This window comes from Drosophila novamexicana, unplaced genomic scaffold (assembly GCF_003285875.2).
Source record: "Drosophila novamexicana strain 15010-1031.04,08,12 unplaced genomic scaffold, DnovRS2.1 tig00000137-arrow-arrow-pilon, whole genome shotgun sequence".
NCBI lineage: Eukaryota > Metazoa > Arthropoda > Insecta > Diptera > Drosophilidae > Drosophila > Drosophila novamexicana.
Genome location: NW_020824777.1, coordinates 296,253 through 310,459, shown reverse-complemented (window position 1 = coordinate 310,459; position 14,207 = coordinate 296,253). Strand labels below are relative to the sequence as shown.

General features: G+C 37.8%; 1 protein-coding gene across 1 annotated transcript in view; it reads left to right on the top strand.

The window, feature by feature from the left end:
- Positions 1–14,207, top strand: part of LOC115758271 (cell wall protein DAN4) — an 87,473-nt gene that overhangs the window by 34,445 nt on the left and 38,821 nt on the right. The window lies entirely within an intron of this gene.

The following is a 14,207-nucleotide window of genomic DNA, read 5'->3' as shown; positions in this document are numbered from 1 at the left end:
GAGTAGTTAAATATGCTTGCAATAGCAAACAAATTAATATATGGGTATGAGTATTATAGATACATAAAATATATTTCATTAATATATAATGAATGTTTTGAATATAATAGTTAAAGAGGCTAAAAGTAGCATGCAAATTAACTCTTGTTATGAATGAAAGATAATATTTATAATGTTTAGTGAATATGTGGAATAAATAAAAAAATGAATAGTGAATAAAATGTCAATGGGACAACTGTATATCTATGAAGCATTCAAATGAATCTCGTTGTGAATGTTATAAGAATATAAGATGTATTTTATGAATATTTTGAATATATAACAATTAAATAGTGAATAAACAAGTAAATCTCTAGTAGTTAATTTTATAAAGGCCTAAGATGCATTTTATGGACTTATAGAAAATATTTTGAATATATAATCATTAATTAAAGTGAATTATTTAAATAGTCAAATAGCAAACAAATTAATTTCTAGTTGTAAATGTTGAAAGGACATAATATATGTTCTATGAATATATAATGAATGCATTTATAAGTATTCAAAAAATTAGCTATGCCCTAGAAAAGTCTCTTCTGTACCCATTTAAATGATTACAGAGTTTAGAAAGCGGTTTTTTGAATAATTAAAAATTTCTATATTCTTTTCCCTCCATTCTATTTTGAAAAATCCTTTATTCATTTAATCGAACCTTAAATTATGAGTATTTCAATATTTTTAACTGTATATAAATAAATAATATAAATATTATTATAGTATTCAAATTTATATCAATAGCAGTTATGCCCAGTAATAAATTGAGTATTCATATAAGGACTGCAAACGCATTTACTATTCGTACAATTACATCGATTCATATATTTGCATTTTGCTCTGGTTTTTACTCTCCATTGTATTATTTACCTTTTATTCATAATGCTTCGCCAAGCTCTGACTAACTAACTGAAGCATATACTGCTCATTCAAACAAAACGATTGTGAATGTTTTTCGAGTCTGTACGAACACAAGTGTAAATGTGTGTGTTTGTGTGAAGAAGCAAAGCTTAAACGGCTTGTACCCTAGCTGGCCATAAAACGTATTTACCAGATACAGATATAGATACTCTACTACTCACGCCCATATTCATACGGCTGCATTCATGCCGACACTCACACACTTTTGCTGCAACTACTGCTCAATTGCAATTGCCTATCGTCGTCGGGTGAATGACACGCTGAGTGTTCATGAGCGCTGCGGAAAACAGGTGCGTGGTGGGACGTCAGCGGTGGCAGCGGCGGCGACGGCGCGAACGAGGACGTACTGTAACTCAAATAAGCCACACACTGTGTCAAACATTTATCAGTCGGTGCATCGATAAGGCGGCTACAAAGTTGCCTCATGCAACCGTTGGGTGGGGCGCGATCGCAACGTGCATGGCGCGAGGGGGGGGGGGGGGGGGGGCAGGTTAGGCGAGGATCGTGCATGGGAGAGACACCAAAAAGCCGAGCCGCAATGAAGTTATCAAGCGTTCGACGTTGTGCTTCAATCTTTAATACAAAACGTTTCAGTTTCACAACTTTGTTTAAAGCACCGCATAAAATTCACTTTCCATTTATGAGCAGCAGCGACGTCGCCTGCCGCGCATTTTATATGCGTTCTGCTAAATGCCATCTCAGAGAGGCATCTCAGAATGAGGCAGAGAGAGAGAGAGAGAGGGAGAGCGAGTAGGACATGAGATTCCTGAGTTACGCTTTGCGTATGCGATCCCTGCTCGGACGCCAGCGCCGCGATCCCTCCTCGGACGCTTACCGTGGCATCGGTACCACTTCTGGGCAGACCGAAAATTTATGGTGCGCCATTAAGAAATGTCTATAAAAATGTGCGCTTAATTAAAATACTACGTAACATGCGTTTAAATGTTGTTTTTGTTGTAATGGTTGTTGTTGTTCTGGTTGTTGTTATCGCGGGCGGTCGTCGGTCAGTGAGCTTTTCAATTTGGCTCGAATGCCGGCTACGTCGGCGTCCCAGCTGCACGCAAATTACACTGCATATAACCACCCCCCCCCCCCCCCCCCCCCCCCCTCCTCACGACCCCTACACACCGCTCTCCACCTATACTTATGGCCTAGGCAATAGTCCATGCTGGCCAGGCATCGCCCATCGGCATCCTTTTTCAGACTTTAACTTAATGAGATTTTCCCAAAAGCAAAAATCATAATTTTCACGCGCAACGAAGCGCACCAAATTGCCAACCAGGGGCGTGCCTCATGCCACAGTTCGGTCAAAAGGTGTTGTTTTTTGTATTTTTCATCAGTTGCCGCAAGTCACACCCATCGATCGGCCAGTGAGCGGAACTTACACCTAAGTAGTTGCAAGTGGCAAGTTGCAGTTGCAAATTTAAAGGCAATTTTAGCGTGTTGTCGTTATTGTTAACAATATTTTGAGCTCAAGGCTTCGACTTGATGTAACCGCAACGGTTCCCAATGAAAATTAACATCAAAACTCTTAAATTACAGTTTTTATGAAAAAAAAATAATTCTATCAAAACTCACTTCGTCAGGACAAAGATCATAATTCAATTATCTTACAAAAAAGCTTCGGCATTAAAGCTTTGCTAAGATCAAAGCTTATTATTCATTTTTGGTTAACTTGTTAAAGCTTCCAAAATTGTTGGTCTGCTTAGACTAATAAACTTATCTGTTTTCTGAAAAAAAAAGTCAACCCGAATAAAGCATTAGTAGATTTCCTTAAAAAAAAGCTCTAGAATAAATCTCCAATAATTTACAAAATTATAGAGTACAACTGCAAAAGCTTTTTCTGGTTAGAATATATTAAATTTGTTCTTTAGCCGTTTATAAAGTACAAGAAATTTGTATGCCCTGAAACCATTGAGAAAAGGTTTCAAGTGTCTTTCATTTCGGCGCGAGCTACATTTGCTGTTGGTAGAAAAGGGTTTTTTTCACCCTCAACAAGAGCTGTAGTTCAGTATTTTTATATAATAATTAATAATAATAATTAATTTATATAAATTGATAATATATAAGCTCTATATACAAAAAGCTATCTTAACTAATTTCCGACACATCGGCTGCTTATGTTATTTGCTAATGACTGACATCAATCATCAATCGTAAATGATGGAAGCTATCACGAAACGTTCGTCGGCTACTTAAACAACCTCCACAATGTCGTTGACGGCAACGAAATGAATTTCTTTGAGGCTTTCGACCAAGTGACAAGAAAATCGCTCACTCTCACTTTTCACATCAAAAAACAAAACTGGCTAAATGACAGCTTTGAATCAATGCTTTAAGAAATAAATTAGAAATAATTTATGGGTATTTGAACTTCTAAATCGCATTTAATAGGAATTCACCTGATAACCGGCACGAACGTGACGTCGTCATGACTTGGCCCAAAAAAAAAAAATGTTTTGTCAGCTGCACAAATATTTTTTGATAATCGCAAAGAAAATAATCAATATAATAATTTATATTTGGCTATAAATTAGCTACAAATATGTGATACGAAAAGTTTGTTCCAACAATAATTAAATTGAAAAATTAACAAAATTATGGTTAAAACAACTGTGAATGTTCTTTGTAAATTAGTCTAAAATACGACACGGAACATTTTGATTTGCTGCAAATTTGTTATCTAAATTTATTCGTAATGTTTGTTTTGACTTGTTTTATTTGAGCAATAACATTTGTCCATGCTACTTTGAATGAGTTCCAACATCTTAAAATATATATGTATTGAGATATATTCTATTTTTGATTCTATATTCTATGTAAGATAGATTCGATATTTATTAAGTTTATATCTAATTCAAAGATATATATTAGCACAGATTCTATGTTGGTTCTTTTTATGTCACATTAAAAGATATATATTAAGTCAGATTCTATTTCTGTTAAGCTTATGTCAAATTAAAAATATATATAAAGGCAGATTCTAAAGCTTATGTCAAATTAAAAGACAGATCTAAAGCTTAAATTAAGCAAATAGATATTTATTATTATAGATTCTATGTTGGTTAAGTTCATGTTAAGTTAAAAGATATATATAACGATGGATTCTAAAGCCTATGTCATATTTAAAGATATATGTTCAGATTGATTCTGTGTTAAGTTTATTAATAAATGCTTAGAGTTGTTCCTTCCACTTATTACATTGATTACCTCTTTTATTTTTAATTTTCTCTTAAAATCTTTTCTTAACTTTTTGTCAAATCGAATCGAATAATTAGCTTAACGTTTAAAATGACCAAATTAGAAACATCAATTTAACTTAATATGTAGCATACTTTAGGGGCATAAAACGCGGCTTCTGGTAAACGAAGATTTTTGTGAAGAGCAGCAAACGTTGTTATAGAAAAGTCCGCTTTAGTTTAACTAGAGTATGCCCAAAACTATCAATCAAATGCCACAATTTTAGCAATTCGTCAAGACCAACAGCTAAATATTATTTAACAAGGCAGGCAAATCAATTCAATTGGCCCCTCGTCAGCCCTGACGAGCCGCTGACTAGGCGCCACATCGGTCAAACTCAAGTGCTTTTGCTTTTTATAGTGCATGTAATGGTTATTTTGCGGATCAATATAGTTGATCAATTTGAGCAGCACATTTGCTCGAGGCCTGCCCGGCGAGCATTTCAAAAAAATATTAATAATACGCCATGTTGTGCGCGCTTATGCAATGGGCCGGCAACAACTGCTGCCCATCGAATTGTAAATAATGTGCAGTAATAAACATACACAAATCTGATACTTTTCAGCGCTTGTTAAAATATTACATTTTCGCCACATTAGGCGGAGAGGTGGGGAGTGTGGGGGGCCATATGACCGAGCTGTAGATACATATGTATCTGTAGCTCAGCCTGTGTGCATCTGCATATCGATTTCAATACGTCGTCGTCCTGCTGAAGACCCTTTGCCGCATAAGCCAACATAATTCGCTTCCGTTTTTATTTTACAATTTTTTCTTTTTTTTTTTTTTTTGGAACAAAACTCCAAAGGAAGGGTTGCCAGCTTTTTCGACAGCTTCCTTTGCTGCGGTCTTACTCGTGTCCTGCTGCCCGTCTTTTTTTTTATTATTTTTTGTTGTATGCCACAAGTCGCAGTTTGTGCGTCTTTCCGCTTCCGTTTACATGCGAATGGAGACGGCGACTAAGTAGAAGACGGAGACATGTGCGGCCCCCGACCGACTCCATAAATCCGGAGCGAGCTGTTTGTCTTGGATCGTGTCGCCTCGCCTATGGCGCGTCCATGTCGTCGCCACCAGCAGCACATTCTAGATACACATACATATATGCATACAAATATATTTATTTTCTTTTCAGTTGCTTTTTTTTGTTGATTTTATTGCATTTCTTGGCAGTTCAATGAACGCATTTGCCGGCGCCATTTGCACGCGGGCGGCGTTTGCAACCCAAACTCCTTTTTATGATGTATTTTTCTGCTTTCTTAAATTTCAAATATTTGAAGCTACGTGCAGCACACAGAATACACACACATGCTCACTAACACACTGACACTCACTAGCACACCCATAATTCAAAGGCACGCAAACATTTTGGCGCACATTTCCGCTGGAAAATGGCAAATGGAAATGCCAAAAGGCCAAAAAAATAAGTAGAAAGAGAAGCTCTGGAGTGAGAAACATGCCATTTGACAACATGCAACTTGAGGGGGTCGGCCGAGAGGGTAGCGCAGCAATAAATGAACATACACATTATACAGGTAAAGGCAGGGTCGCGTTATAGCTGAGGGCATAACGAGTAGCCACAGCGAAATTTGTGTAAAAAAGTACAGTGGAACAGTTTAGCTATAAAACAGGTCAAATTTGAACTAAATGAAGCTTATATTTAAGATAGGTATCCATAGACAATACAGTTCTTAATTTTGTATGACAGATGCCTAAAGCTTCTTTTCTAGATAAATTTACTTACTTTTTGTCTATTTTTGGGATTGGTAATAAGATTGTAATAAGATTGTAATGTATAACAGCAAAACCAAAAGCGAACACGATTCTTTCTAAATAGCAATATACGATAAGAAAATCAGAAAATTCTTTAACACGCCCACAACTTAGCTTATATAGCAGTATAACAGTTAATTGTTGTCTATTTTTGTTTATGGCAAACAAATTTCTCAAAAGAAAAGTTCTTTTACAATTAATATTATTCTAAACAATATAGGAGTTTGTTTATCCACTCCATTAACGAGTTTCGCAAGAATCTCTGTAGTTTAAAAAAATTATAAGAAAAGTTGTTATATTGTAAACTGGTAAAACTGTTTTTGTTGCATATGCCTAAGTTTGTATAACAGTTTATTTATGTGTCCTAAGCATAAAAAAAGTTTTTTTTTTAGTATTCCAAGCATCAGAAACCGTGATCGAAGTGTAATATAACTGTTGCGATCCGCAATTGCGATTTCACCTTTTAACATCATATTTTAATAATATAGTTTGCCTCGTTTTTAGCCTATTCATTCCACTGTGCATATCGAGCTGCCAGTGCGCCGCCCACTTCAATTTCTGACCATTATGTAATTACTAAAACAACCAAATCAAAGCCCTTTCGCATGTTTTAAGCTTCCGTTCTATTGATTACTTTGTACGTCAAACTGTTTGCTACATTTGCATATTGCATGGCTCCACAAAATGTTGATTAACAAATGGATGCAGCCGAGCTCACACACACAAACTCACATATGCCCGCACACACACACACCCAGTCCAGTGTAATTAACAAAATCGACAAGCGTTTAGATTTGCTTTAATCACTTTTATTACTTGTTAAACATGAATCGCCCGGCGGCCACGCGCCGAAATGCACACAAAAGATACATAGATACAGATACTTTGTGTAGATACAGATACAATACGTTTTGAGGCGCGGCCGCCGGCTTATTTTGTTGACTTTGCGGTTTTTCGTTGCCGCGGCCAGAGACAAATATTGTGCTACCAAAATTCGTCAGCTTCGCTGCGGTTTGTTGAACAAAAAGTAAAAAAAAAAGGTGAACACGTGCCCAGGAAACCGCAGGATCCTGTACAGAACGTCTCATATTTGTGTCTTGCCGGGCCAACGTAACGCCCATAAATCAGGGCTCCTCAAGTGATGTGCGGGGGCCAAGCAGTTGGGCATTGGAAATCAATTAATGCTCATTAGCCGCGACCGCGCCTGAAATAGACCGAAACTCAAGTGGGCCCCGTATAAGAACCGGCCCCTAATTCTTTTCAGCCAAACGAACGATAAGTGAGCTGTCCACCCGGGACGGTAATATACGATGCGTTGCCAAAGTTCAATGCAAGAAACGGATGCCACATCAAACGTGGCCGATAGCAGCCGGCCAAATTGTCAAGTGCAAATGGCCAAATAGTATTTTCTACTCCCATTTTCTTTCATTCACACAGTTTTTCAATAAATATTAAAAAAAAAGAAATATATAAAATATTATTTCAGATTTATTTACGATTTGTTTTGATTTGCGCGCCAGCGCGCAATCTTTATGAACTCAATTAGGCCGCAACACTGGCCATAAATCTGTGCTATACGTGTATATATAAATTGTGCCGACCAGACCTGCATTATATTATACCGTTATAAATCAGCATTTGGCCATTTGACGCTGTTCACTGATAAGGATGAGCATTTGCCCAAGGTAGAATTTGGCTCCTTAGAAAGCCAAACTTTGCATAGCATAGATATCAGATAGGCTGCTCTGCGGCATGCCGAAGATTGAATACCCTTGCAGACACATGGCTTAGACAAACTTTACTTTCATAGCATTTAGTATTATAAATCTATAGTTCTTATAAGTCATGGATGTAAATATGAATCAATAATATGTTCGCCTTTTGGTGAAAATTAGGATAATTTCTGAAAAGATTATAGCTTATAGATTTAGCTCTAAAAATAGAGCTAGACTATTTATGTATTTATGATCAAATTTCCTGCAGTATTAATAATCGTAATATAATATTAAGCTTCAAGCTCCCGCCATAAACATGTACAATGCATAAATCTATTTTTATCAGATCGAATATGACTAAAACTTTTCAATAATCAAAGAATTAAATTAATTTCATTTTTCCCTCCACAAAAAAAAAACACACTTGCATTAACACTTCAAAGTTCAGCGAGGAGCTCAGCAACTTGATCTACTGTCAAGGCTCACATTAAATTTTGACAAGAAGTTTAATTTGACAACATTTGCAAAGTAATAAACTTTATTGAAAGTAAAGTTCAAAGCTATGTTTACTTAAGTAAAAAACAAAAATTCTTAAGGTTTACACTTCATACTAAAAAAAAAGTTAAATTTGATAATAGACTGATTAGTTTAAAATAACAAGACTAAGTTTTTTTTGCCATTAGAAAAAACAACAGCTCGAAAAGTTAACAAGAATTCATTAACCAAAGAGCTCAAGAATGTTGTTAATATAAATTTCAATGAAAGTACAACGTTTTTGTTGTTTTTTTTTAACAGTATTTGCTGCCATTTAGGCACGTAGCCGAACAAGGTGGCAACGCTAAATGCACTCGTTGCCAGTTTTTTGACATTCTGCTAAACTGTTGACAAGCAAAAATCAAATTGAAGCAAATTAATCGAAGCCCAAATTAAGTTTGACAACTTGTTTATATTAGAGTCAAGATTAACAGCGGTATAAAAGTTAAAAAGAATGGGAAGTATAGAGAGATGGAATTGACAAAGCTGTCAACATGTCAGTAGATCAACAGCAAATTATTATATATGAATTTTTTATTCACTGATAAAAATGAGGGCATATGTTCAAACCTATTCATTAATAAATATTATATAGATTAGGCAAATTCCTAATACTAAGATGTTTAAATGATATCAAATTAAGTTTGTCAAACATGAAATTACCCTCGCACTGGTAATCTGATAAAGCTAGAGATTTTTATACCCTGAACCCATTAAAAATGGGTATAAGGGTATATTGTATTTGTGCGAAAGCCAAATGTATGTAACAGGCAGAAGGAAGCTTCTCCGACCCCATATATACATTCTTGATCACCATAAATAGCCGAGTCGATCTAGCCATGTCCGTCTGTCTGTCTGTCAGTCCGTCCGTTCGCCCGCCCGTCCGTCCGTCCGTCCGTCGGTCCGTCCGTATGTATGAACGCAAGGATCTCAGAACCTATAAGAGCTAGAGACTTGAAATTTTAGATGTAGGTGCTCCTAGCTCCCGCGCAGATCGAGTTTGTTTCCGATAATCGATAACTTACTCCGTTTCCAAACGATAAAATTCGGTATCGATATCCTGTTTTTTGGGCAATTTCGGTAAATAATAAGAGCTAGAGTCACCAAACTTGACATATAGCTTCTAAAATAGAATATATATATGCATTTGATGTTGGAAGAAGTGGGTTCAGGGTATCCCTTAGTCGGGGAGCTCCCGACTAGAACCTCTCACTTGTTCTTCTTAAGCATTAGCAAATTAGTTGTTTGCTATAAAGTATAGGCTAAACTTTCTTTTAACAAACGAATAGGACTCATTCTCATTCAGTTGGCCTGAGCTAGTTTTATGAAAACAACTGTGTTTGTGGGCATGTCCACTTGTCAGTCACAATAGCAACAGGCTATTGCTAGCGCACGAAATCAGAGCCTGCCCACTTATCAATTTCACAATGAAGACAATCGTGGGCTTAGGTTTTAGTTTTTTTTGTCAACACTTTCAGTGTAATCATCTGACCAGGGGGTCCAAAATCCAATAAATGCGTCACCAGCTGTGTCTAAATAATGCAGTTGGTAATCAGTCATTTATATTGATTGGCGCCACGGGTTGCCACGATTTCAGTTCCGGAGATTAGCGCAACAAAATTCCAGAGCCAATCGCAGTCAGCAGTTGCGCACAAAGTTCAAGTGGCCAAAAGGCGGTGCTGCCAACTCGCTGCCAACTGAGTTCAAGCTGTCAGCGATAGCAACAAACACAAAAACAAACTACTTGCGTGACGAATACTAAATACGCTTTTTTTTGAAAGCGGTTGTTTCTAAAGGGAACATGATATACTAGTTCGATGCAATATGCCTGTGCTTGGGATGAGAATAGTTAGGCTCGTAATTGCTAAATTTGTTTATTATAGAAAAGGTTCTTAAATATAAACTCAGCTTTTAACGAATTGTTTATATAGAACTTTACAAAATAGTTGTCTGTTTTTGCTAAGATTTTTCTCATATACAAGTAACATAATAAAACTTAGAAATGCCAAATTTGGCCAAGATAACCTGAAAAGCATAAATATATTTTATACAAAATCCCAATTTTGCAACGATTATTGCCATGGCAGCTGCATGATATAGAAGTTCGATCCAAGTTGCAAGCGAAAAGACTGAGAGACTTACAGACGGGCAGCTGGATATGACTATATCGACTGGACTTTTGCTACTGATTAGGAACATAAATACTTCCTTCAATGCTTAACACATTTCATGGCAAAACTATAATACCCCAAGGTAGGGTATTATAAGCGAAAATCACAAATTAAATTGTTAAGTTTATTAAACGGCGTCGCTAGCGCCAAGTCAAGAGGCCAATTGCCAAAAAGGCAGCAACAACAACAATTTCATGGGTTTGGCCACAAAACGGCAGCCGCAGTTGTTGTTGTTGTTGTTGTCAGCTGAACGAGGTGCGCGACGTAGTCAATTAGCCAGACAATAAGCTGCGCTTTTTAATGCCGCTTTATCTATATTTTGTTTTGTTTTTCTTCTGTTTTAAGTTTTCGTTTTTGGCTCCGCAATTAAACGAAGCTGTGCGAACGACAAGTGAAACCGACCACCCACGCGGCCAATTAATTTGATAAGTGGTTGTGCCGGCTGCAGAAATGCTTTTGCAGCTTTTCTAGGCCAGCAAATTAATCAAATTTTTATAACATTTACAGTTAGGCATAAAATAGCAAATAGCAATGTTAAATTGTGGACACTGGCTCACCTTTTTCTCTTGTCACACTTTTTGCTTGAGCTGCATGCTAGCCTTGTTTTAGTTAACACATTTAACACACACATTTTTATAAAACATACATTAAACACGCACATTTTTTAAATTTAACCACACACTTTGCAAAGATCACTGGAATAGCATCAGCAGAAGAAAAAAACGTGAGCTTGGCTGCGCCTGCTGCTTCACAGAGTTGCTTGCGAGCCTTGGAAGGAGGTGTGCTTGCATAAGCCGCAGCGTAAGGCAGCTTTCCAGGCTCGTTTATCGAAAGGCATGGAAAGCTGTGCTTGCAATTACCGAAAGCAGCGCAGCGTTGCCAATTGCATAGCTGTCGCGCATTGCCAACTACCGTGCAGCGCAGTTGAATATTGTATGCAAATGAAGTTTGCGTTTGTTAAAAATTAAATGCAATCGAAACATAAATAAACTAAGTTATTTTTGAAATGCATGTGCAGAAATGCAGACTTTTTGAAGCCCTTGTAACAGCACTTGTCTGCGCGGGCGACCAGTCAGGGAGCTCTTGGGCTTAGTATTCCTGGAATAGCAAAAACTGGCGACCCTTCAGTTAAGTTCGCTTATATGACTGCTTACACTCGAAAAAGTTTGCCCAGTCATTCTAAGTATTCTGGGGTATGCGAGCGAATGCCGCAGAAGTCGCACACTGGCTTATTAGCACTCATAAATGAAAATTGCAAAAAAATACAAAAAACAAGTAAATGAATCTAAAACTAAACATTATTTGCTTCTAGCTCTTAACTATAACTTGACACAGTCTGAGCTTTATTCGATAAGAATTTCGAATTTGTAGTGCAGAAAAAAAAAATTTAAAAAATATAAAAGGGCCAAGACTAGACAAACAAGCATTTCAAGTAGTTGAACTTTAGACTAAGGCAATTTTTAGACAATAACAGCGATAAGATTTATTTCAAATATTTCTGTGCTTCTTTCCCAGTCACGAGCTCTATTACTCAAAACTCTCCCGGCCGAGTCTCAAGCACCTACATATATATTTTTTTCGCGATTTGAGGGCGTGTTTGAACTGGCCACAGAGAATGCACATGATTAATATTGTTTTGGAAGCTTGTAGAATTACGTGGTTGGCACACACATGGCTTGAAGGGATCCATTTTTATACCCTGAACCCATTAAAAATGGGTATAAGGGTATATTGTATTTGTGCAAAATCAAAATGTATGTAACAGGCAGAAGGAAGCACCTTCGACCCCATAAAGTATATATATTCTTGATCAGCATCAATAGCCGAGTCTATCTAGCCATGTCCGTCTGTCTGTCCGTCCGTCCGTCCGTCCGTCCGTATGTATGAACGCAAGGATCTCAGAACCTATAAGAGCTAGAGACTTGAAATCTGGATTTAGATGCTCCTAGTTTCCGCTTAGATCGAGTTTGTTTCCGATAATCGATAACTTACTCCGTTTCCAAGCAATCGATAAAAATCGATATCGATATCCTGTTTTTTGGGCAATTTAGGTAAATGAGAGCTAGAGTCACCAAAGTTGACATATAGCTTCTAAAATATGCATTTGATGTTGGAAGAAGAGGGTTCAGGGTTTCCCCTAGTCGGGAGCTCCCGACTAGAACCTCTTATTTGTTTTTTATTATTTCTTCTGTATTTCGCCAATAGAGCAAACACTTGACTGTCACTTGGCAACTTGGTGGAAATGCAAGAATTTAAATTGCTCAACATACTTTGAGTTATATTGCAACAATCTAATCGCTTCACCTGTCGTAACGTAAATTCTTGTGACGTCACGGCGATAAGGGAACAAGCACGGAGGCAGCGCTAGGCCGTGACTTTCGCAATTTGGGCCAAGTAATTACTCACCTGGCAACAGTTTTAATGTGAGTTGCAAATAAATAGTTAACGATATTATCTACCGAAACGCCTATGGGTAGACTATAATCGCGGGCAATCAAGAGTCAGCTCTTGGAATTGACCAAAGGAATGCCTCCCATTGGACATTGATATGGCGAGGCGCACGAAATCATTATAGAAATTGGGAAATTAATTATATTTTCTATCTAGATGTTGTATTACTCATGCGTATCGCCTAGGCGCCAGCTCGCTTAATAGTATGACTTGCAACAATGCGATTCAAATGCGTGGGCGGACTCTAATTGCGAGCAATTACTAATGAGCGCTTGATTGAGCGATTAATTTGCTTATCGATAGTTGCAGCACTTGCGATAATTCGATTACGTGGGGAAGCAACATTACTTGATAAGTACAGTTACATCTCTCTGCGGTCACGTTCCACTATGGCAAAGGAGTTCCTGATTAGAATCGGTGTTTATTGTCCGATCATTATGAAACTTTTAAAGCACATATCTTTTTTACAATGGGGAGATGTATCCCCATAATTTTCAAGTTATCTAACCATATTTTGAATATATCAGCAGATATCTAAAAAAAATGAGTACTTGTGCCATTTATTCCTTTTCGTATTTCTAGTAGCTCGGCCTAATCCCATGTATTTTTAGTTAAGTGTAACTCAATTGAAAAGCAAAGCCTGTGTCGCATTTAATACGCTTACAAGAGACGCCTCGCTTAATTGCAGCAGCCGCAATGGGTAATCCAATACCGAGTGTGTGCCAGAGTGCGTCACCAATCGGCCAAGCGGGTATGGGCAGGGAATCAACGAACCACTAAACCAAGTAGCTGTCGTCACAGTGGCGTTTGTCAGTGTCGCCAGGCGTCAAGCATCAGACGCGCTGACAATAGCCCATTATCGAGGATTACAAGGACAGCGGATGAAGGAGGCGCTGCCGTTGGAGAGGAAGGCAGCGGCTGGCAGCACAAATCGCCATTGTGCGCTGAACAATGAAAATGGACGCATGTCCATGTCGATGAATTTGCAAATCGATTGACAGTTGCCAGTTGCCAGTCGCCAGGACCCATCGAGCCGTCGAGCTGCCCCGCCTGGGCTTCCTGTCTTCCGCCTCTGAACCACACTGTCAATCAGTGTTCAATCAAATGCTTGCAGTTCATTTCTTTTTGGCAACTTCCGAGCGTTGCCACCCACATCAGAGAGAACACAAGAACACATTAACCAGACAAACGGAAGTCCTTGCATGCGGGTCCTTCTGCTTATTAGTGCGTCCCTTTTGTTGTGACCCTAATCGCTTTAAACTGTGCCACACACACACACGCACACAGAGAGACACTTTTAGGGGTTGCTCCCGTTTTTATTGCGTGGGCGTTAACCAGTTTTATGGACACCCAGAACTATTGCAATTTTCATTAT